Consider the following 25,476-nt stretch of genomic DNA (forward strand, 5'->3'; position numbering starts at 1 on the left):
CAGTGTGGTTAGAGATTAGCTGCCTGACTGGAGGCTCACAGCTCTGATCCCTGCAAAGACCAAAATGTACACAGTGTAACACACCGACGCCGCGGCTCATTCTGCCAGAACATAACAAGATGCAATTAAGAATTTTCTCACAACGCTAATGGTGAGCCCATCGCAAGCAAGTGTCTTCTGTGGAGAAATCACAGATAGATCAGCTTAGAGATAAAGCTCGAGTCAGGAGGGATTTATTCGAGCTTTGCATAAAGATGGAGTGCAGAGGAAAAACAGCTCGCAAGCTTCTGACTAATCTGTTAAAAAATAGCCACCGAATGTGCCTCCTAAGCTTTTCCATCACCTCACTGTTGTTTGTTAATCTTTACATAAAGAGTTATGTCGTGAGGAAGAGTCACACAATAAAGAAATGAACCAACTGAGGCGCTCGACAGGATAAATTTATTAGAACATTGAGCTCTTAATGAAACATTTTTGTGTTCAGATTTAACAAATATATGAAATGTTGAACCTACAAAATACACATTTTCTGAAAGAAAAATTATGAATAATGACTTTCATAAAGGTTTGTATTCAAAAGGCTTTTGAGCTCTGGATGGAACCAGGTTATCTCCCCATGTTTTCAATCATTATTCTTATTTTAATGAATCGACTCTGAGCTTGAGGTTAATATTTTAAGTTGATTTGAATTTTGATTTCTCCTAATTCTCATGAAAGAGAAAAAGCTATAAACACATTCAATTATGGCATTATATATAAAAAGGTAAAAGTTCAGATTCACTGGGATATAACAACTTTTTGGTCTTTATTCAACACAAAAACTCACTAAAAGATGGGTGATGTCACAACATCTCCTGCAATCTGACTGTTAAGTGGAGGCAAATCACTGAAAGATGGTATTTCTAGATTTGAAAGCAAACAGAGGACACACTCAGGGATGTGTTTTACAGATCGGTCTCAGAGGTGTGTAGAGGTTTTGAGATCAAACTGTTTTTTCTTTTTACTCAGTCTTGAATCAATTGCATATAAAAGGAAATGGAAAGTTGTCATTGTTGATTGACTCCGCTGCTCTCATCTCAACCACAGAGCTGCATTGGAGGATCTAAAGAACGCTAAGAGCTCATATTGCTGCTGTCACTTTACAAATAATAGAAGGGGTGTCGGGCGAACACCCAATGTCGCCGTGTTGAAGAAAGCAAATCAAACTGTAAATCCGCCCGGTTCTCGGGATTATCGTGCTGTAATCCTGTAAACAGACAGAAAGCAAACAACCAAGGAGGAAATCAACCGTTATATTTATGTTCTTTGTCAGAGGTAAGCTACATTGATGGACAACACCCCCTCTGAGTGCATGCACTTTGTTACTCCGTTGGTGGCTAATATTGACTGGCTGCAGGTCGTGCATCACCTTAATCACCTTAATAGTTTCAATAAATGTTTCGAATGCAAATCGCTAGAGCAGGCATGATGCACTGTGATGGCCATTTACAAGCTGTGACAAGCCAGACGCCATCTTGTGTATGATGAAGCTACGAATGTGCTCTAACAGTCAACTTCATTTGACACACTCTTAATGAGAAGTAGCGTAATCGATGATTGCGTCACCGTGTGAAGTAGATTTTGAGTTTTGCATCTACCGAAAACACTTTTGAAAATAAACCCTGAACGATAATCTGCAGCCCCCTTGGCATTAGACTCAGGTCGGCTGTCATGTCTGTTCTAAGTGAAGCAGACTGATTAAAGAGTCCAAGTTACGCTTCTTCGCAATGTTTCTTCTTCTGTCAGACAGAAAACCGGTTTGATCCAGCATGAAGCAACTACTGCATGTATTACCATGAAATGTTGTGCGGTCATTTATGGTGACCAGCGGATAAATCTTAATGACTTTAGTGACCCTCTGACCTTTTCCTCTGGCTGCAATGAGGCTGACATTTGTGATTTAAATGTGTTTGGTTGGATTGCTTTTAAATTTGCTTCAGACATTTGGGTTGCCACAGGATTAATTACCTCTGCCAAGAAGGTTATGTTTTCACCCTTGTCCATTTGTTGGTTGGTTGGTTTGTCAGCAGGATTAAGTTTTACATGACCTTGGGAGGACGGGTGGAGAAAGAACCCATTCAATTTAGGCACAGATCTGGAACAAGGGGGCAGCTTCAGGAATTCTGTCGCTTTGCTTATCTTCGCGACTCGTGAGATGGGAATTTGTCGACATTATCACAAATCTCTAGAGGAATAATGCATGGGTCTTTATGAAAAAGCTTATATGTGCTTGATTGAAGATAAGGGGAATATTGGACCTTTGGACCCTACTGAGTGACATTCTAGTTGTAATAGCTCTCAACATGGAGCGCCACCAACAGGTGACTTTTTCTGTTCAGAACTTTGGTGTATGCCCCCAAAACGTATAGCAGTCCCATCAGTTTCAGCTAACCATAATTTTTTCGCTAATTGACTAAATTTAGCATTTTAACACGCTAAATTAAATTAAGACCAGTTGTGGTAAATGACACAACATTAGCATATTTGCTATGTGTCATTTTTAGCATTTTGATGAAAACACGGCCTGACAGAACTACTAGCATGTCAGTCTTGTACCTGTCAGTTAAACCAAACCACGTTTTTTGCAAGTGTGTCCTCAGATGCAAGGACAGTGGCCGGCGACAGTAACACTGAAACATTTCTCTGTCTCTGGTGTCAAAGAGCATTTCAGCCCTTTGCCAAATATGTAAACAGACAAACAAAGACATTTGGTTGGATTAGACCGACGTCAATTCCTGGTGCACAACAGCAGAGTTGTGTTATCTAACCAAAACAAACCTCAGTAATTGGACTAACACACTGAACCTTTTTAAGAAAAGGCTCAGTGACTGCATTTTGTTAAAAACCTTCGGCATTCTGCATAAACAACACACGAGAAAAAGTGAAAACATAAAAGTCAATAAACGGCTTCAATTATGTTGTGCGTTCATATTCAGGATTAATGGGCTTCGTTCTAATAGACTTGGTGGAGTTCCGTCTCTGCTTGTCTTCATTGATATTGCCTCCAGGCAAACATAATATGCATGCGATGAATCCGGTAAGATCTTACAAGTAATGTGTGTATGCAAGCCTTAACTGAATAATTGAATGTTTACCTTCTAATCCACTATTCTGATCCAAACATTTCAATCAACTGCATCTATTGTGTGTTTAGTTTCAAGCTTTTACCACTTGTGTTACTGTGATCATGGTTTAGGGCATTTGAGGTGCCATACAGATGGATCTATGGTGTTTACAGATTCTTCAGGATATATTTTTGCCGTGCTCGGATGAAAACCAACCTGCAGTAATGTGAGGTGAGGACAACAAATCACTACACCCCACTAACCGCCGCTTTGCTTTAGTGTTCGCATTGAAATGCACTAATTTAAAGTGTTTTTTAGCCGTTCAGGCACAGTGAGTCGATGGGACGGCGTTCTGTCAGTCAGTGGGTCGCTTCACCTTTTCTATCAGGACTGAAATATCTCAAAAATTGACATGAAATTCTGAAGAGAGCTATTAGAGCCATACTGATGAAAAAACAGCTTTGAGACTGTGAGTATTATTTTGTAATATTAGGAGATAAATGCCGTATTAAGAAGGAAGTCATAATAATACAACAATATAGAAGGAATATGGAAATAAAATTATTTTGCAAATAAGCAGCGAACGAACCTGTTTCGAACCAATCTCATTGTCTCTTGTTCAACGGTCAAAACCCTTTCACAAGTTAGTAATATTACCACTTTATTTTTGGAGTATTTCAGCCTTATTATACCCATTTTTGAGAGTTTACCTTGTTAGAGGCCTTGGTGTTCCATTGTAGTTTCCTGGTTTGTCCTTCATAACAGATTATAAATGGCTCTCAGACGATTCCTGTGAGAATTATCTGGCCTGAAGTTCTATTATGCAGTTCTTTACACTACACAAATGTGAAACTACAAGTTTAAAAAAAAACAATAATCCCAAAATCCTTTAGGGGGAGTGCGGAACGATAATCTGGAAAAACGGGCGGATTAAGGATTTGATTTGATTTCTTTAGCATTAGAGATTATGTGATAGCCTTGGTGGAGGTGTCTGAGTTCCCTTCTACTATTTGATACATCATATCAAAAACATTGCTAAATACAGTACAACCCAAAGATGTTGCTGTAATTAATGCTGTTTCATCTCTGTTATATATTACACTGCATTCATCACTGCTGAAAATACAAAGGCTGTGAGGAGACCAGCAGACTGACATTCACTGAATCCAGAGGTAATTATTACTTTCTATTTATAGATCCTTCCAGGGCGTTTAACACTGTTGATCACACTGTTCTCCAACAGATATTACTTGGCACAGAAGCTACGGTTTGTAAACGATGACAGACTCAGTTTGATGTTTTTGCTTCATAGATTCCTTTCTGTCATTACTGGAGCTCAAAGGCTTTGTGCTTGAATCTTTTCACCATTTTTATTGTTATACAATATTACAATGCATCAGTGTTCATTTCTGACAATAAACTGATAATTTCTTTAGTCGTGCTAATGATTTTGATGCTTTTAGACGTTCTAAGCAGCTTTTATTGCCCAATAAGATCCTTTGTTTCAGTTCACACTTGTTTGCGTGGAGTAGGAATCTTAAGTCTTTGATTTGCAGTTAATCGTTGAAAGATCTTCAGGAATTTTTAGAGATTAAGTTGATTTTCCTTTAAAGCTACCTCAATATACTCACCAACACAGCTGATGCTCAAACATTTTCATTTTAAGGGTATAATAGTTTTTTTTTTTTTAGCGTGCGAGTTTTTGTCTTCAATGCTTATTATCTCTGTAGCGTTTTATGACTTTTAACCATATTGAAAAACAAAAGACCAAAAACAGTAAAGACATTGAAAGAAATGTTATCTTCTCCTTTCATTTTAGTTTGAATCAGAAGAAAAAGGAAAAAAATAAAGTGATGTTTGTGGAAGACTCAGTAAGCCTGTGGACCAGGTGATTTTATACTGATGCAATGAACGGTGGAGGATTTTTGAAATGATGTATGAAGGTGGATCCAATCAATTATTTTATTGTGCTGAATATTTCTGTTATGCTCAAAGCTAACCTTGTTGACCTTGTGCATTTTAAATAATGCTTTTTAATAATATTATAAACCTTAATGGAAAAATGTCATTAACACTAAAGGGGGTGAATTAAAAAGGATATATAAATATATATATATATATATATATATATATATATATATATACAAAAAAAACATTCTGTTATGAGTGGAGAAAGTAAAAATGAATAAATATCTGGTTCATAAATAAGTAGATTAAAACAGTTTACAGATAAATGTATACACACTCACTGAATTCTACATACCTTTATATGTCAGTTTATATTCATGGAAATTCATACAGTATAATAAGGCTTGATCTAGCTATTTGTCTATCTACATTTCAACATCTACTTCTACTGCTAGTCTAATGTTTAGTCCAATATATTCATCAGTCTAAAAGGTACTTCAGTAGAAATGCAATTTTAAAATGTGTTTTTCACGAGAGCATTCCTCCTGATGATAAGGTGCATCCTTGATAGAAAAAAAAGAATTTTCATATTCAGGCAAACATCTTCATGAGGCAATAGAAATGTTAATCTTGAGCCAAAAGAGAAATCCCATCAAGTCGTCCGCTGAGAAAAAATGTTCAAAGCCAAACCCCTGGGCATTCTCATGTTTATGGCCTTAACCTTTGCACTGTTGGCTGCTGTTAACCAGAGGTCACTTCCCTCCAAGGGATGATAACGCTGATCAAGGCCAAGTGCTGAATCACATTTCATTATTTTGTAAGTGCTGCTGCTGCACCTGGCCCTCCATCAGCTAATTCTGTGTCTTGTACATGATTGTACGGCACACCACCCCTTTGTTCTCTGGGAATTAATAGTTGCGGTTACACTGCTAATCTATAGAGACAGATTTTAAAGTGTTCCTTCCTTTGATCTGATGTTTTCATTATGATGCAACATGGAAATTTCTGTGCAACCTCGAAGATGTGAACAGATATCATGAGGGAAAATTGCCAGGAGGTGGAGAAAATGTGATTATTGCGACCAATTTCTGGGTGTCTCTGTGATGGTATGCAGAACTTGCTCGTGGGTACAGAAATTGGGGAGGATGTAGTCTAACTGTGAGCAAACATGATTTGCACATTTCTATTGCATCATAACTAAAGGTGGAGTGCGTTGATACTAATCAAATTCAATTTTTTATTAAATTCAGCGAATATCTTCCTACGCTCTCGAGCTGTCCGTTCTCTGTGTTTGTGTGTTGAAAGACATCCAGTGTTCCCACTCAATTATTTCCCTGTAAATGGTAAAGAAAAGTGGCTTGAACTGAGCTACACAACATTACAGCCAGTCAGCAACAGGGGGCGTTAACGCTCGCATGGTGGACAAAGAAAAGAAGAGAGGAGGCTAGATTGGGGAAAGAGACAGAAAGTCTGGAACATGCTAAGAGATGGGGCTAATTTAAGGATTACCAGGGGAAGGTGTAGGATCAAACCCTTCCGTCACAAGACCATGAGGAATTTGAAATCATCCTGTTGTTTGTACAAAGTACAAAGAGCTCTATAGCCACAAAGACCTAAAACACAAGTTTGCAAGGAATGTTGATTTTATGGATGGATGCATAATTTAAATGTCAAAGTTACCTTCCTTGTTGGCTCAGCCGCAAACCTACAATCACATCTGTCACAGTAGCTTTGTCATACCAGGGTGAACTACTTTAACTTGCTAGGTTTTACCCCATGGTGCCACAGATGCTGTGTTTGTGTTAATGCTGATGGTTTATGATGCTCTACAAGGTTTGTTTGTATTCACTTCAAAGTTCTGTAAGGTCCGACAGTCTCAGTTTTAATGCAGGCCGAGGTCATAGAGGGGAAGGCAGTCAGGGAAGCAGAGGTTACAGGCCAAGATCCCCAAACAAACAAACAAGCAAAAAGTCACAAAAAAAACAAGAACAAGGCAGCAAAACTTACAGGTCAGAGGCAGACTCAGAAACACAAACAGGCAATGAGTCATACATGGGAGGGCGACGCGAGGACTGAATGGTGAACAGCTCGACGTGAAGCACAGAGACAATGTGGCAGGATGGTTGTGTGTGAGCAGGTGTGTACTGGGTGAGTGATGGTGATGAGGTGAAGGTGTGGTGGGTGCAGTGGCGGGGAAACAGGAGTAAGTCAGACTGGAGTCCATGGACAGAGTGAAATACAAAATAAAAGAGTAAGGGAGTGTTCAGTGCGAACAGGTCGTCACAATAAGACTCTAGATTTCTTCCTTTGTGTTGTTGTTGTGTTTGTCGGCCCATTTTTTCCCTCAACAATTTCGGGGTGGGCACAGCACCTGCTGGGGCACTGAAGGACTGTACTTGATTGTTGAGTTCAAATGTTTCTAGTCTTCTAGTCCAACTACACCTTGGATGTTACAAAAGGTTGAAGCCAAGGAATGTTGTAAGAGGGAAACAAACCACTTCTGTATTGAAAAGTCTCTAAATGTCAAAGATGGTGGCATCGATTGGTCCCCACTGGGCCAAAAACTGTGAAATGTGAAACCTTGCACATTTGCAGTAGAAGTACAGCCTGTGTGGAGGAATCATTCCAAACCTTATTTTGAGGCAGTATCACTAAACGTGTGGTTCTCTCCCTGTTCGTTTGAATGAGAGTCTGGTCTTGTTAGCCTGAAACAACTGCCAGCAGGCTCTGCCAAAATGGCTGCCAAGTGGCAAGACCCGCATACAAGGACTTTGCTGATGCCTTGTCGAAGTCTGATTCATGACGCTACGTCCATGAATCATCTTAACTTTCTGTTTAAGATGATCTGTTCTTGTCTCTTGGAATCGTTCTGCAGTGTAATCTGATTGATATATGAGGAACATCTCAATAAAATCTATCACAGTTTATTCCACGGGATTGTTTCGACCATGACCTCAATTCAACACGGCTCTGCAGTTCCCATGCATTACCTTCCAGCCCGTACACAGCAACCTTCCCTCAACACCACAGGTGAACAGGGAAATTAGGCTAAAATGAAATCTGGTGTACTTATGTCCTTCACTGAACACTCTTCCCATGGGGCTCAATGTTTTGAGGATAAAAAAGTGGCGAAAATGGATTAATTACCACGGTCACTTTCCGCTCGCAGCCCAGAGGACGCACCGTTGGACTGAAGGATTCACCCAGACTCCCACTGCTCCTTCCATCTGCCATGTCACACCTTCGGTTCATGGCTAGTACACTGCAGCTCCTCTAGCCCACAGGGGCATATTAGAAATACCTGGCTTGACACAGGATGCGAGGAAACTCTGGGAACAAAACAAAGGTGAGGGTTAAAGTGGCTTGACAAGAGCTCTGAAGCCCACCGATGTGTGTGCGTTAGCTGCACTCTGTGAAAGCGCGACAGGTTTGCCATATCTTTGGCAGTAAGCTCTGGAGCAGATAGCACATGTCAGCTTGGCAATCTAATGTCCTCCTACCTCACTAAGGCCTGTTTTTTCACACAGCAGGCTTTTCCCCTACAATAACACACCTCGTTCCCCCCCCCCCTCTTCTCGCACCGATGCCCCTGCATCGTCCCACATTGGCACTGACCTGAATTGAGAGAAGAGCACCTGGCAATGTGACCAATGCTGTAAGGATTCAGCACATCACTGCCCTGTCATGCTCTGTAGCCACATCAAATTCTCAAAGGGACCCAATCACTACTTTGTAAATGATTACATTTTACAGTGCAACAGTCAAAGGGACATTATGTAACCTGTGACTCAACCGGCTGCCAGTCCTCCCACTTTCTGTGGCCCAAGGCTTCGTTGTGCATAAATTTGACTGAATAGAAATTATTGTGGGAATATGCAACATGTAAAAACGAATAAGACATTATTATCATGTGTATCCCTTTCAGATCCTAAAAACTGATATTTGAAAAAAAACTGAATCATTATCTTGATTAAAAGCCCTGGTAAGTTGGCATTACATTCTCAAAATCCTTTCTTGATACTGCCATGTTTTGTAGTGTCTTATCATTTACTTACTAACAAAACTTATTTGCTGTGGCAAAATATTAGTGTATGAATAGAATTTCCAGGATACAGGGTTAGTCTAACTCTATATGTGGAAGATGGAAGATAAGAGCTGCAGTCCAGGTGATAAATCCCGCCTCCTCCGTGTGATTTGATTAGACATGTTTATAAAAATAGAAGTAACTGTCAAATATATATTTCTCAAAGATGATTTCATTTTAGGTGGTTGTTATGATGTAACTTTTGAAAGGCAGACTGCGCTGAATCACATCAATAATAAGATATACTACTTCTAATGGTCCCTTTTCCGCTGTCGGATGGTAAACATCTCCACTTAATGTATTTTTAACAGCTACATATGCAAAGTGATAAAAAAAAACCTGTGTGGGTGCGACAACGGAGATAACAGTTTGCTTTGTCACCGACTCCAAGGGTCCGAAAATAATTACTTTTATATCGGATCAATATTAACTCTGGTGTGAATTTCATGGTGTTTTACCAACTGTAAAGTTTAATATTCTCCATCACATCCTCACTGTGAGATAAATTCCCCCCCTTTTTTGGGGAAGTCTCAAAATGGAGCCTCCGGAGCAGACTTCGTCAATTGAGCAGTTTGAGTGTTGCCCTCACCTCAGGCAGAAATCAACTCTGACACACTGTGGCTGCAGCGCCCGCTACGCTCCCTGTGACGACAAGAGCTTTCAGCTCACCGGGCCTCTTAACACAGAAAAAGACACCGGAGGTCGTTCGTCTTGCAGGAAACAGATTGTTTTACTGCAAAACTTCCGTATTTAATGCTAAAGCTAGGGACCCACTTCTGATTTGCTGATATTTATTTGTTGACATGACAATAATGATTTCATTAATAGGTTTGTCTACATAGTAAATCAACAGAAAAGATAAAGTAGAAGTCGCATATGGAGCTAATTACAACATTGAGCCTCTTTTAACATCCTGGATTTCAAAGCGCAATGTAACAGTCAGCTAATAACACAGGGTTTACCAGTAAAACCAAGGGAGAATGATTATATTCATGTCAAAGGAAGCAAAAGCTTTATTGTAAGATTATATCCTCTGTAAAGCTGGATCTCAAGAGATTTAAAGGCGAAGCAAACAGCTTGATCTCAGTCTTAAACATTATCCTGGAAGGGTCACTGGGGGGGGCTGGAGCCAATCCCAGCTGACATTGGAGCAGGAAGCGGGCTACAACCTGGACATTTCTTTTCAAAGGGCCGAAACAAACAACAATATACTCTCATATTCACACCTACAATCCTTTTAAAGTCTCCCATCAACCTCACCTAATCTGTATGTCTTTGGACTGTGGGAGGAAGCCGGACCTGCAAACTTCCACACAGGAAGACAAAAGACCAAACAGGGATTCAAACCAAGAAACTTCTTGCTGTGAAGCCACCCAGGACTGAGAGATGTCTACATTATTGTTTAGTGCCAAGGAGGTAATGTTTTCACTCCGGATGGGGCCAGAGAAGAATCCATAAAATGTTGGTGCAGATCCAGTTTAAATGGTGAATCCAGGAATTTTCCATTGCTTACCTTAACATTATCATAAATTGCTCCAGGTATAATGTATGGGCCTTATTAGAAAACAGACATATTTAAGAGTTGTCTGGCCTCAGCAATTTAGTTTACACTTAATTGTTCTCAAGTCCTCCATCTTGACTTGAAAAAAGCACCTGCCTGGTTAGAATGCATACTTTCCTATTAGGATATATTAATCATATGAATGATATGAATAGTATGCACTGATTTCTTCTGTTTATGGATTCCCATTATTTAAAAGAGGCTGCAACAAAATGTATGAAAGTGTGGCTGTAGGTAGAGAGATGGATGACTAACTGGATTATGAGGCTGCTTTCCTGAATTTTCTTCTAAATTGAGCACAATGTCTTAAAATGCAAATACGAGCTCTGTGAATGAAAAGTGAGAGGAATACATTTACCCACCACGAAAGAATTACTTGAAGGAGACATGTTTGGCGCCGGGCCACAGTTAGCCATTTAAATACAGTGCAGAGGGAAAGAGGGACATTAGGATGCAGGCGGTGGAGGGTCAGACTATAAATTAAATGTTGTAGCCTTGTAAGTTTTAAGTTTCAGCAGCGTAAACAGAGCTTTGTTCTGTTAATGTTAAAACGGGCTTCCCTTTGAAATAATAATATCAATCAGGGGAGTCTTATAGAGAAGCCAATGAGAATGAGGTAATTGGAATGAAATTAAATTTACTGTGTACACAGGAACAGACTTTGGTGTTTAGACCACAGCAGGAAGTCGAACATCATAGAAGCAGTCATATGAATTATGAGCTTTAAACATGAAGAAGACTTCCCCCCGGAGATAGTCACTGGTGGTGGACATGAAAAATGGAGCACACAGTCAGGACTTCCGGTTGGACATTTGAAGGGAGATGACCTGGTAACCAGATTTGAGGTTTTTGCAGGGGTGGAGGGGGGTCACTCATTGATCATGGTACTAAACTGAATGACATCTGAATTACAGAAAGGAGAGAAACCATTTTAAACTTTGACAACCTACAGGGGATTGGCTCAATGCGGGGGGGGGGGGGGGGGGGGGGGTCAGGTCATGAGAGGACGAAAATAGAGACCGAGCTAGTGGAGCCAGCGGGAACTGTGCATGTGACTTAGGAGGCGAGAACACAGACTTTTTCACTGAGCTTCATTTACAACTCACTGTTCACGACTGATTACCAGTGAAAATGTAAACGTCTCATGAGGAAACTGATGTTTCAGTTGGCAAAACTCATATGGTGCACTGCATTTATGTGGTAGTATTCTAGTCTCATCCACCACTCCAAGCGCCTTGCAGTACAAGTGTCATTCACCAATTCACACACACATTCATGGAACATCTCTATATGCAGCACTTTCTCTATCACACACCATTCTCACACTGTTGGCACAGCTGTCAGGGACAATCTGGGGTTCACCTTTGCACAAAGACACTTTGAAATACAGGATAAAAGAGCCAGGGATTGAACCCCCGACCTTCTGGTTAGTGGACAACCCTCCTGAGCCACAGTCTGACTGATTATGTGTTGACAATAACCTGCATTTATATGATTAATATCATCCTACATGTAAAGACATTGTTTATTTATAGAAAACAAATGTCAGAATTGTTTAAAATGTCAAGTAAGTCTAATCGGTGACTCTCTGTTGAACGCTGCAGTGAAAAGGTGGTAAACCATCTCATGAGGCAGCTTGTTCATTCTGGAAGGATTTTGTAAATGCACAGTAAAGATAAACACATAAAAATGATATAGAAATATTAATGTGGCGATGTTTCCTCTGAGCTATGAAATGTTGTCGGGAATGGGCCTCTAAAGGGATGAAAATAGATCCAGTGATGGTGGAGTGATACAGATAATACTGTCTCTGCTATCATAAAAATGTGTTGGGCTTGTTGTTTGGGGGGGGATATATGAATGCCCATTGGAGTGCACTGCAAACATTCATATCACAGCTCTTTCCCTCAAGCAGAATAAGGTAAAATATTATGCAGCCCCGTGTAAGTGAAGAGATGTCCCCACATATGGCTTATTCATCGCAATGAAGTACAAAACCATTACACTGAGGGACACTTTGCACTGTATTAAATTACAGTTTGCATTTTTCATCTCAGTTGGCAAATATTGCTTTCATCTAAGTGGTTCCGCTATAGTGTGCTCGGGTGATGTGTTGTGAGAAAAAAAAAAAAATCCTCTATAGTGACAGCAAATGCAAACACTCGAGCTAAAAATATCACAAACACAGAATGTGACACGTGATGAGACAATAGGAAGGTGTGAGGGGGAGAGGGGGAACAGGAGAGGACAGAAAGAAGGAGAGATAGAAAATGTTTGCTGGGATAATACCTGTACATACACTATTAACATCCATGTCATCCTCACAGTGAACCCAGAGAGACAAGATGCAGGAGAAATCCCTCCTGCATAAACAACCGGGTGTCAGAATGTGATGCTGTGCACCGAGCTCGGTAGAAGCAGTGGGCTGAGCACTTGCACTCTCCTCAAAAGCCTGTGTCTGTTAATTTCAGGGTGCAGTCACCTCTTTATGCTGCAGCTGCAAAAAGCAGCTGAACCTGTATTTTCCCATCTCCGCAGCCCGTTGCGGTGTTAAATTCAATGTTTCTGCTTTGAAACCTCGTCTGGCAGGAGCAGGGCTTCATTCCAAAGATTGGGTCAAGACAGGATAAGCTTTAAGATCTCCTCTCGCTGAAACACGCCGCCTATAAGCGCTTTCCAGATAGATCCCAGACCCCGGGTAAATGATCTCCGCCGGCAGCTCTGTGCCCTCTGCATAAACATGGGCATCCTGTCACATGTTTTTACAGTCCCAATCTCGCACTTGTCAAGCCAGACACAGTCTGATTGCACTTGTCAACACACCACATCTCAGCGGCTTCCGGCTGGCGGTGGACCTAATCGCCCCCGGGATGCCCCCTGTGGCTGCCGATCCCTGCCACTCACCTCGGGTCACTCTCACAGCGCTGTGCTTTGTACCCCCTCTGCCGTACAGCTAATCTTAGCAGCACTGGAAACACAGTATTATCATATTATTTATGAGGACCGGCCTTCTGGGATGCAACTCAAGCAGGAATACCAATTGAGCTCTGCTGCCGTCCCGCACTCCCAGGCCGGCCTCCTGGGGTAAGGACTTACGCTTCTGCTCCCTGGGTAGAGCGTTATCTCCAAGTCGAGGTTCCGCGGCTGCCACTTAAGCAGACACTGTGCACACACTGTAGGCGCCTTTTGTCAGAGCCTTCTATTTGCAACTCGGAGGGGGAACAATCCCAAAAACCGGATTCTTGTGTTTGAGATCTTCTTGTGCCTAACGATTCCCAGTTAGTTGGCGTTAATATGAGGATTCGGTTAATGCGCCTGAGCCCCACTGTAGCTCCCTGGTGGCAACAAAAGGATATGATCTACTGTCTGTCTTGACTACAGACAATCCACCAATCTGTTCAGTGGGATGTGAAACACGGAGCTTTCCCCCCCGTGTTTGGACTGACAGATTAGATTGTTAGCAGGAAGTCATTATTTCCAGAAAGCACACTAATCTGCAGGAGCTGTCCAAAAACGCAGACCTGCACTCACCCTCTAGCCCAGGATTCAGTTCCACCATTCACATTCCCAATGGAACCAACAGATGTGCTGGAAATCATGCTAATATTTGGATCCCATATGACAGCATGACGAAGGTGACTCTATTAGTGATTAATACCTCCTGGTTTTTGGAGAAGGCTGATGGGGCTCCATTTGATTTTTTATGCTTTAACAACGCATCATCAGACCACATCACAATTCCTCTTCTTCAAAAGACTTGCTGAGCTTGTTAGAATCCAACGCTCTTAATTCAAAAAAAAAAGAAGCCATTTTTTTTATATTACAAATGCACTCACTTTGAAATTCCCTTTGTCTCAGCAATATAAGCTGTTTGAAAGTTAACAATTACCTACAGTGTTGTGCCGCAAACCAGGAAAAGAAAAATATCCCAACTTTTGAAACATACAGTCTCCTTCTCCTTTGTGTTTTTGCTTTTGTTAAAAGTCATTTGGTGCTCAGCGTGTTTCCTTAAATAACTGGTCTGAATTAAAGTCCACCTAATAAATCGACTTGGCATATACTCCGCTGGTATCTCTCAAAATGATTGCACACGCTCCTCTGGAAAATAAAGTGTGTTGAGTGTGTTCCTGTGCATGACAAAGAATTGGCCAACTCTTAAACATTGACATGACTGAACAGTCCACCTGATAGAGACGCTTTTGTTTCTTGGCATCAAAGAAAGGAGGAATTAATTTTCTTTATTGTATGAACAAGTGTTGAGTTGGGTGAGATATACTTTTTCTTTCGCAGGACTGTAAAGCACGAGCACGGTCTTTTATAGTGATTTCACGAAACTGGCTTAACTACCACGATGTGGGAAGCATTGGACTGCTGTAATGATTTCACCGATCTTTACTCCATAATGATCCTCACTCCTGTTCTGCAGCCCACTCGTAACAAGCCCATATCACATCTAGGCTCTATGCATGCCGCCCAGGACTGATAAATGCATTGCAGACACATTGCACAAATTGCCTCATTCTCCTGTGAGCTTTTTCTCCCACTGTCCTCCACAGCAAAATGCGGGGAAGCAAAAGGTTGCTGGTTGGGGAGTGGCATCTTGGGAACACACTGGCCCGAGCAGCATGTCTCCTTTCATGCCTCATTCATTCACTTTATCACCTCATTAGACGAATGTGAAGGTGTGGAGGAGAAGCCTTGTCACCCTGAGACAGAGAGGGAGGAGCCGTACTCCATCTTCTCCTCCCGTGGCTGTAGCTGCATGCGTGGCTAACATTGCTCGGGGGGGGGGGCACGCTGCCATATGAGCACACCTCATCAGGTGACACACAACACACATAGTTGTACTACTGGAGATTTGAGGATGTGGCGAAAAATGAAGAGGCAATCTGAAAATGCATTTCCTGTTATTGTATTGTTTTTTATTATATAAGAAATAAAATTGGTAATGTCACACAGCATCTGATATAATATTTTTTTTGCCTATCATTGTATGAATGTTGAGTTGAAATATGTTACAATATCGTCTCATTCCATTCATGTATGCTCTTGTTTGCCGTACGGTTTATTGAAAACAGGCCCTTTGAGGTACATTTGTGTTTTTCGACGACCTAGATGAAATTATTTTAATTTGACTTGACATTTAAAGATAACAGATTTTTAAATCGGTCCATTCATTCAATCAAAAAGACTTATGAAGGACTCCTTTCAAAACTGTCTGACAGACTATTTAGTCTGTCAGAGCCGACATGTGTCAAATTCCAAAAAGTGTTTATAAATAAATAGACATGTAGTCTTAGTTTTGACAATATAATTACATGGCCTAATCACATGCAGCTAATACATTCATAGCATTTCCAAATCCACTTTTGCTCGTATAGAAGAACAAAAGTTGCAGCACCAGGCTCGTGATTGAAAAGTTTAGTTTTGTCAATCATCAGATCATGTTTTGGGCATAAAATGAAATGAACTATTCCCAAATCCCTTTAAAAGTCAGGTGAACTTTAACTCTGGTTGAATGTTATTATGTCAGGTATTAAGAGAGAAAATGTCTCTACAGAGGAGGGGCATCTGCAAGGTGAACAAGGTGCACACCATATACAGCAATAGCATGGATTCCACCGAAGCTCCCTGAGGGTGAAACTGGAATGGGAGGATGCACCTGTGTATGTAACAAACAGAGTATACAAACTTTGTGCACCTGCATGGGTAGATAAATATCATATCTTCATGTTCCACTCTTAAAATAACCCTGAGATCCTGCACCAATGACTCCAGAGCAGGTTTTTGTTGATCAATCAATCTCTGCTATGTCAAGATAGCAAAACACCAACAATACACCCGACCACACCTCATTTTAAGGTCAACACACCCATGGGTGCTATTTTCTATTTAACTTCTTCCCCCTGGGTGCCCCCCGGGTGTTGGAACAGAAAACGACAACTGCATTGCTCTGAAACTGGACATTTGCGTCCACCACTTTGTACCAGGTTTAAGACAGGAACATCTATGTGCGTATATAAACCTGTTCTGGTTCCATATCTGTCTCAACATGGCAAGTTCCCACTACTGCCAGAAGAAAAATAGCAATTCTGTGGATCATACAGGGGGGGATATATTGCACCTCCTTCCAGGTTTACACGAGAACATCGGTCAGAGCTGCCCTGGATACATAACCCAGATGAAACCATGGACATACACACACACATGCACACACACACACACATAGACACAGAGAAAACCTGCAATTTGTCATTTTTAGGGAGACCTAAAATAAGTATATTACAAGCATACGACATTCATCTTGTAAGGGCCACACTTATTTGGGAAAGGTGAAAGGACACTCACTGTATTACAGTGTATCCGTGCAGGATACAGATGGAGCTTTTCATATCATGTGTCAGGGTCTCACAGAGTCAGGAGAGACAGTGGTGTAATGTGGGTGATTTGAGGAGCTCCATCATGGTGCTCTGCCTTTTTATTGATTTACGTGGCCTCATGTTGTCTTGAATCGCCCTACTACAAATTGCCTTCATATTATTGGGATAAAGCCGCAGCTCAGGCCACTATGCAGTTATTTATCAGATGCACATTTGCTTCAAATTGCTTTTTGCAGAGACTAAACAATAAGTAGCTCTGATGAGCGGAGATCATTCGATGTCAGAGCTGCAGCCTTTGTGTACAAATGGGCTTTTTGTACAAGAATATACAGTGGAATCTTTTCCTCTTGTATATAATGTTAGCTATCTGCTGAATAGAAAAGACAAATGAGGACTTTCAAGTTATGAATATTTTAAGATAAGGTGCAAATAGTTCTTCATCATTTAATATTTAATATCCTTACAGCTGTTTTTAGTGGCATGCTGCAAGTTCAACCTCTGGTTTCACACTGTTGGGATCAAGAGACGGTATATTTCAAGTGTAGTTTAGTGAATTTTATACATTAGAAATTGGATGACAACTTACATTGAATTCACAAAATTGCAAGGCCCAAACCGTCATGATTCTGCCCTGACCCTGAAGACAGAAAAATAATATAGATTTTAGATTTAATGTTATGGACTATAGGATTTATGGACTTTGACCTGTGTTAAAGGTTTGAGTTCAGTGGTTTCCCCCTGAGTTCTCCGCTTCCTGTTTTATTTTGAAAGTATGCTCCTTGTGTGTCTGTAGCTTAACTGCCTGTCTTTGTCCTGTTTCCTGCCCCTGTGCCTGATCCTGATGTGTTTCCCCTGTGCTCAGTCAGCCCTGCCTCCATGTGTATGGAAGTCTCTGTGCTTCCATTGGTGCTTCCCTTAGTCAGTTCTCTGTCATGTTTCCAGTGTCATCTTGTTTCCCAGTGCTTCTAATTTCCGGAATTTTCTTGTTTGTGGAACTTTTCTTGGACTTAGTTTGTTTAATTACACTTTTTGTTTTTGCTACCTGAACTTTGCTTCTGCATTCTTGGTCCACGCGCTCACATCTTTAAATAATTCATTAAGGCACCCATGCATAGTTGACTTGTATATAGAGAAAAAGACATATAGATTATATGCAGTTTATATATTTTCAGCTGGAAAAAAAAGCAACATCTTATAGGTTGACCAGAAGAAGACAGTGTTTCTGAAACTGTGAATGGTAGTTCTGCCGTACTATTTTTCAGTATGTATTCTTTTTTCTAACAACATCACATTCAATTTATTTTTCGTAAAATAAAGCTACCACTCCCTTTTTCGCTTGAATCATTCATTCATTAACTGTGATTTTTAATGGAGCCTCAAACAAATGAAAAGAGACGAGTTCTCTACCAGGATTTGTTCCATTCATGGTCAAGGCAGCTTCTCCCTCTCCTCTTCTGACTGAGGGTGGGGCTCAGCTTCGAAGGTAAACACACCGAGGCGTCAGTGAACCAGACCCCGGTGAACCAGGTGGAGGTTACGTTTTGTCTGTTGAGGACAGTGTGATGTAAATTTTGTCATCAGAGGGTGAATTTGAAAAGGGGCTGTATGAGGAGGTCTGCTCCACTCCTCCTCCTTCACATTTACAATTCATCTTTTAAAGAATACAAAGACAAGAGAAGACAAAGAAGCTCTGTTTTTTTTTGTTGCTCACCTGGTTTTGAATTTGCATGCTCAGAATATGGAGACGCCGATCCACTGCTCATGTATAAAATACATCCACCAAACAACTGCACATCTTAGTTTGTTTCCTGTAAGATATTCATTGTATGTTTTGACTTTTCTGGAGCAGAATTTACTGCAGCTGCTCCAGAAACAAGCACCACTTAAATTTTTACTATGTTGTAAATGCAGGTTTAGTTCATATTTGGACTAAATCTTCTGGCAGCCCATTCTTACGGTGGCCCTGAGAGCTCTTTTTTTGTCAGTTTTGAGTCATGGTACATTCAAGTAATGTAGGTCAACTGGACTTGGTTGAGTTTCTTGAAATTATACTCATGTTGTGTTAACACCGCCTTAGTTTTATGTGAAATATACATCAATTCTAATTTATTTTGTTGCTGTGAAAAAAGCCAAGCACATTTAAAATACATGGCTCTAAATCATTTGATTATAGTAGCTCTGAGAATCAATAATTATATTTACAATGAGGTCTCTCAAGATTCACACCCTTACCATTTCTGTAGCGGATGAAAATAAAATGATTTACCTGTGCCATCACAAGGCCCGCTTGTTTGCTCTCTTTTCATTAATCGTAATAAAAGCCAACGCATTAATCCATCTTGCATTCCAGCTACAGAGGACATTTTGAAATGAAAGATGGTGTTTACATCATTTATAGGAGGGATGCAGTGGAAAGAGGCAGAGGAAGGAGGAAAAAAGAGATGGGATACTTGACAAAGGTCAGCGTGATATTTAAAGTCGTGATTTCGGTAGTAAATGACACTAGCCTTGGAGCAGTACTTTGGTGTAATAAATGCTGCTGAATCTCTCCCAGCTCCAGAGGTGCTGCTCTGTAACTCAGATGACCTCTGAACTCTCTTTGAACTGGAACGAGTGGAAAATTCAATGCTTACAATCCCCTTTTCTCTATTGAAGGACCCCATTATTCATTGTGATATTTCTGCATTAACTTTACAATAAATGACTGAATGGAATCGTTTGGCGAGAGTGACTGAATTTTTTTATTCTACTACTTCAATTAGGGCTAAAACTTGTCTTACCTATAAACGTTATTGTAAGTGCTTTTCCTCGCAGACAGTCCTGGTTCCATTTAATGGAAGAGAAATTTATTAACCTTACAATTTGTCCTCATTAAACTGGCAACAACAGATACTTCCATAAAACAGTCTTTTTTTTATTATTAAGTCCATCTGAAAAGTTTGATTATGTTCTTGCTACAGTTTCCGGCTGGTGGACAGGTAGTTTTGAGGGTGCCTTTGTGTGCCTGCAAAAGAGTTCAAAAATATCTATTAAATTGCGAATAATGTTATATGATGAGGAAACGGTGTTCAATTAAACACTGAACAGGTTCAATTAAAGATATAATTGCCTTAGGCAACAAAAAAGGCTGACAGTAAGGAGAGGAAGACTTAAAATAATGGTATCAAGGAGCAGCGCGCATTCAGATAAGGAGGCTCCTCATTTTAGCATTAACGTGTGTGGTCAAACTGCGAAACTACCTTTCCAGTGGGGGAAGAAAATTGAAGCTCTTGACGGCTTCTAGGCTACAGAGAAACTTCAATTTGAAACCTTCAACACTGGAAGTATGGAGTTAATGGGTGTTCTAAAATGAAATGTTTGGTATCTTCTCCTGAGGACTTCTTGATAACACAACTTGATTGACACAAATCCGTTAACTCATGAATTTAGATCTTCTCCACACTATGACCAATCTCCATCAGTTAAATTCGTTGGAGTTAGTGCGACCTCTAAACACACTGTGCTACCCGATGTGTTTTGAGATGCTGTGCTCCTTTTTAGACAAAACAGAGCAGAACTTGGCTACAGTCCGGGAACATCCAGGCTTATCTGGCCAAAACCCGTGTAAACAGACACACAATTGGCTCGACGACAAGAAAGGCCCTCACATACAATTTTAGTGAGAAGTTACTGGAAATGGATCATGCACGTTCACACGTCAGCACCAGCACCAATATTGTTTGTCAAAGGTTATAAAAGCTGTAGTTGCTGTTGGAATTAACAGACTCTTGCACTGCAATTCAGCCTCTGTGTAAACTTTATGAGAAATCGTCAACAGATTCCAGAGAAGCCGTGCGTGAGATCAGTACAGAACGTGATACAAACCTAGAAACCGGCTTCCTAGCACGTAATCATTCTCTCCGTCTTGATTTGTTGCTCAAGTTGTTCATCTCAAGTCAAGCTATTCCTTTGTTATGTCAGTTGGTGGCAGTAGTTTTCAACGGACTAAACTGGAGTTACCAGCGGTCACGCGTATGAGTTGCTTTAGTGTTTGACGATTGGTTTGCCTGACGCTTGGTGGTCGCACGATAGCATTAATAACGGCAGGAAATATACGCCACAACCAGATGAATGTTTTGAGTAACGTTAGCTGCTCTTTATTGGATTTGAGCCAATCTACACTCCAGACAATCTTTCTACAAACTCGCGAACCCAACGTTAGCCTAAACAGCTAGCTTAATACAGCTAAACAGTGTCCTCTTACTCATAACAGGCCCATTTTTCGAAGCATCTTTGTCGCAGTGAGTACAAAATATCTTGAGGCTGGGAACTTGAATATGTCAAGAATAAGGCGGAGAACCTTTGGTATATCTGATTAAAAATAAAGCTGTTAGAGTTTTTTTAACCGGGAGCAAAGATTTCAGTCGCAACTCTATTAAATCTCACTGTCTCCTCTGGTGACATTTGATTTTCAGTTGTGGCAGCACACTAAGCTTTGTACCCTGCAAATATGTTCACACAGGATGCCTCACTCACTCAAGTTCTTCAAGGATTAGGGCCTCATCTACGATCAGTGGTTCGGGGATTAGCAATCTAATCTGGTGTGCAATCACACACAAAGGCAGATGGAAACGATTAGCCGACTACTCTTGAACTGGGTTTTACCCATCTTTTCTCAGTGCACTGATGTGATTTTACTTCACAGTCAAATGTGCATGTTTTTGCCTAAGTAGCCTGACAAATCCGTGAACATTGCAATGTTATTTATCCCTGAGTGGTGGGCCACATAGAGCAGGGACCTCCCCGAGGACATAGGGAGCATTTCACTTCACACTGACATGTTCACCTCTATCCCCACCATCCCACCGAGGGTTGCGGGGGCTGTAAGCCGTGGGGAAATGAAGGAGGAACTCAAGCTTTCGCCCGAGTCGAACAACGTGAAAACTGCATTTGTGGCCACAGAGCAGAGCTGCTAACAAAATCGCTTCCATCTCGCCAGTGCGTGAAAGTTACTCGTGGTTGTGGTATTTCTGTTCTATGTCTCAAGCAGTTTCACAGCAAAATAGCTTGAGGAATAATAACACCCTCAACTAAAGTGTAAACAAAGGGGTAAAAAGACACGATTTGCTGTATAGGAGGAATAAAACTGTAATGGCTTGTTTTATTCCCCTTTGTGTTTAGATGCAAGAGGTGAACGATATACTGTAGCTTTGTTTGTCTTTGTTCGAGTCAGGGTCAGCCTTCATATATAGTACACATGGGGACTGGTGGCAGTCAGATAAATTGGATTTTATATGCTTGCCATGAATATAAGGCTCATCCAATCTGGAGGCTGCTCTGCACTTTTTAGAGCATTCATGATACCCTCAGGCTTTTCATCTCCGGCCAGGCTTTGGCATATTACTTCTCATTATTTCTTGCTGAATCTTCCAATCTAGTCGATTCAAGGTAAAATACGACACATCCTGTGTTCTCCTGAGGCTGAATTTGTGAGGTTGACTTGGCAAGAAAGAAAAAAAAAGAGCATTCAGGCATTACGTGTTGTTTGCTGAGCTATTCATCTACAGCATTTATTATTTCTTAATGCCGCTAAACATTCATTCATTTGTTAATGAAAAAAGAAACTCATTGTCTTTTGTCATGTTGGGTGCATGAGGTGATGGCTTATTGTCCTTCAATTATATCAGCGTTTTTACCTCCCACACAAAATGGCATATTTGTTTGTTTATTCACATCTGTTTGCAGAAGCTGTCTGTGATAATTCACTTAAATATTATTTTTATTTATAAATGTCCTCATAATTTTTGAGAGGAAAACTCTGTCTTCTATTTCATTGATGAAATATGCAACAAAAAAACAACAGCAGATGAACCCACGCACTAAACAACTTTGCACCATGTGTAGAAACAGCTGCTTTCAACATAAACACAGGGAAGTGCCTGTACTTATTTAGACATGATTGGCAATTGTTGAGATACACACAAGCTCATCCAATAATCAAATGGACTTGTTTTTTGAAGAACAGAGATGGACCGTATTACTTCTCATATTGATTACATACAAAATACCTCTAATGATGTACATGTAGCTACTAATGAGGAGCCAGTCAGATGTCCTTTTTGGTATGCATAAGGCGACGCAGGTAGTTAGAGTGGAGGCTCTGGAGGTGTGGAAGGTAATCTATTTCTCTGTGCCAGAAGGTCAGACAGATTAAACTCTGCTATAAAGATCCCAGTTTTCTATGACAGCTGTCTGCAGAGGTGCTGCACAGCTCTAAAACTGAACTCTCACTGAGATGTAAATTTGACATCCTGTCCTCTGTGTTTGGGGAGTCTGGCTTTTGTAGCAAAAAGAACAGCTGGTCAATGCTCTGTCCTTCCAACCAATGTGTTTTTGTTTTTTTTAGATTGAAGCCAAAAGCCTGAACGAATAGTGAAACCGGTCAAGGGGCACTTTCTTTTGAATCTGTGAACATTTGTATGTCAAAATCATTAACTATTAGACGGAGTTCAAGCGAAATTATGGTTTTGGACTTATTTTCAATTTAAAAGGAAATGACATCTGTGTTAAAAAATATGAATGCCATGCCACATAACTAGTTTCACCCGGAGCTCTATTATGCAGGAGTTATCCTTTGTGGTCTGGTATTGAATGAGAGAATTTACCCTTGTTAATAACATTTACTTTTCCTCTTTTCACTCACTGCACACGATGTACTTAAATTTAGCTCCTCATATCATTGCCATTTTTCACTGAAACAATCACAGATGACCATTGACATTATTGCAATTAAGTTGTTCTGATGGTTTTTAAAGTATAGATCTGGTTCCTTCCATTGTAATAATCTATGTTATAATAATATTTAGAGTTTTTTTCGATGATGACTCCACCTTTAACCAGTACCTCCTTAAAAAACGGGGCTCAGCATTAAGTGATTATCTTTAATGACCTTGGTTGTTGTTTGGAATATCTTAAAAGGTCACATCTATCCAGGTGCTAAAAATGATTTCCAACTAATTAAATTTGTTGGTGACATTTAAAGCGATTTTATTGCTCAAGATGTTATTAGAAATACATCAATTTACAACCTGTTTTTTTTTATATTTGAAGAAGAGAAGATAACAGAATGTCACTGTTTTTGATTTATGGCATTTACTTATCTGCTGTGATTTGCACACAAGTTTCTTTTAGTGAGTCTCTGTAATATTTCATGATGCCGACATTTATTTTACTGTGCATGTATCTTATTATGAAAATATCACACTGCCGCCATATGCCTCTGCCAGCCATGAGCTTGACCTTTTACCTTTCACCATCCAAATCAAATCAGTTAACCTGTCAATCTAAGTGAACATTTGTTTCAGCTTTCTCTCTGGGCATTGTCAAGATAATGTCCTTAAGCCTTGACCTCCAAACTCAAATCACATCATCCTGCAGTCCAAATGAATGTTTGTGCCAAATGTAACGGAATTCCCTGTTCGGGGGGTTCCTGATATATCGTGTTCATGTTCGACCTTTGACTTCTAAAATGTGATCAGTTCATCTGTGAACGTTTGCATCAAATTCTAACAATTTCCCTCAAGGCGTTCTAGAGATATCGTCTTCACAAGAACATGAGGTCAACGTGGCCATGACAGTTGAACTTCAACCACCAAGTTCAAATCAGCTCATCCTTGATTCCAAGTGTAAAAATGTACCATTAAATACATTCCTTGTTGGCGTTCTTAAAAGACTGTGTCTACAAGAGCAGGACAGATGCACAGACAGACAAAATGAAAATATAATTCGATTGGCTGTCAGCCGGCGCTTGGGCATAAAAAAAACAAAGAAACTCTGAACAAAACTCCTCAAAATGTTTTCTCTTTCTTCAGCTATAAAACTTCTTTCAAAATAAATGTAATCTCTCAGGAGGAAGTCTCCCATCCACTTGTTACAATGACAGCAATTTCAGCCTCAGTAAAAGTATAGTGGTGTGTTCCTCAAGTGATCTCATAGACTTAATCATATTCTTCACCAAGTGCACCGAGGAATGTGAGATAAGCTTAAAAAAAAAAGAGTAAAGCAGAGCGATCCAGGTAGCAATGAAGAGAGGGAAACTGTTTTGATTCAAACTTTTTCCCATAAAAAGAATCAACTGCCGGTGGAGCTGCGAGGTGCAATATTAATACTCCCTCCAGGCTCAACACGCTCTCGTCAGAGGGAGCTCTGCTGCAGCCGACAGCAACAATGAAATGATTGCGATGTTATGCTGCTGTTTTGGTCACAGACAAGGTCAGGGATGTACTCAAAATAGAGGTGATAATGAAAAAGCGAGATTAAAATCTTTGAGGGTTCAAAAAAAGCTTCAATATACAGCCCCTGCCACAGATCGCCACTGCACATAAGCTGAATCTTTCTCAGCTGCACTTTTAAGGAAAAATACATCCAAAAAAGGCATTACAAGGATAATGCCTGGAATTA

General features: G+C 40.4%; 1 long non-coding RNA gene across 1 annotated transcript; it reads right to left on the reverse strand.

The window, feature by feature from the left end:
* Positions 1–619: 619 nt before the first annotated feature.
* LOC128448661 (uncharacterized) lies at positions 620–8,711 on the reverse strand. Its single transcript, XR_008339775.1, has 3 exons — positions 8,628–8,711; positions 8,160–8,341; positions 620–1,246 (listed from the first exon to the last, which is right to left on the reverse strand). It is a non-coding gene; the product is annotated as an uncharacterized LOC128448661 (long non-coding RNA).
* Between the last annotated feature and the right edge of the window lie 16,765 nt (positions 8,712–25,476).

The sequence above is a fragment of the Pleuronectes platessa genome, chromosome 9, assembly GCF_947347685.1.
Source record: "Pleuronectes platessa chromosome 9, fPlePla1.1, whole genome shotgun sequence".
NCBI lineage: Eukaryota > Metazoa > Chordata > Actinopteri > Pleuronectiformes > Pleuronectidae > Pleuronectes > Pleuronectes platessa.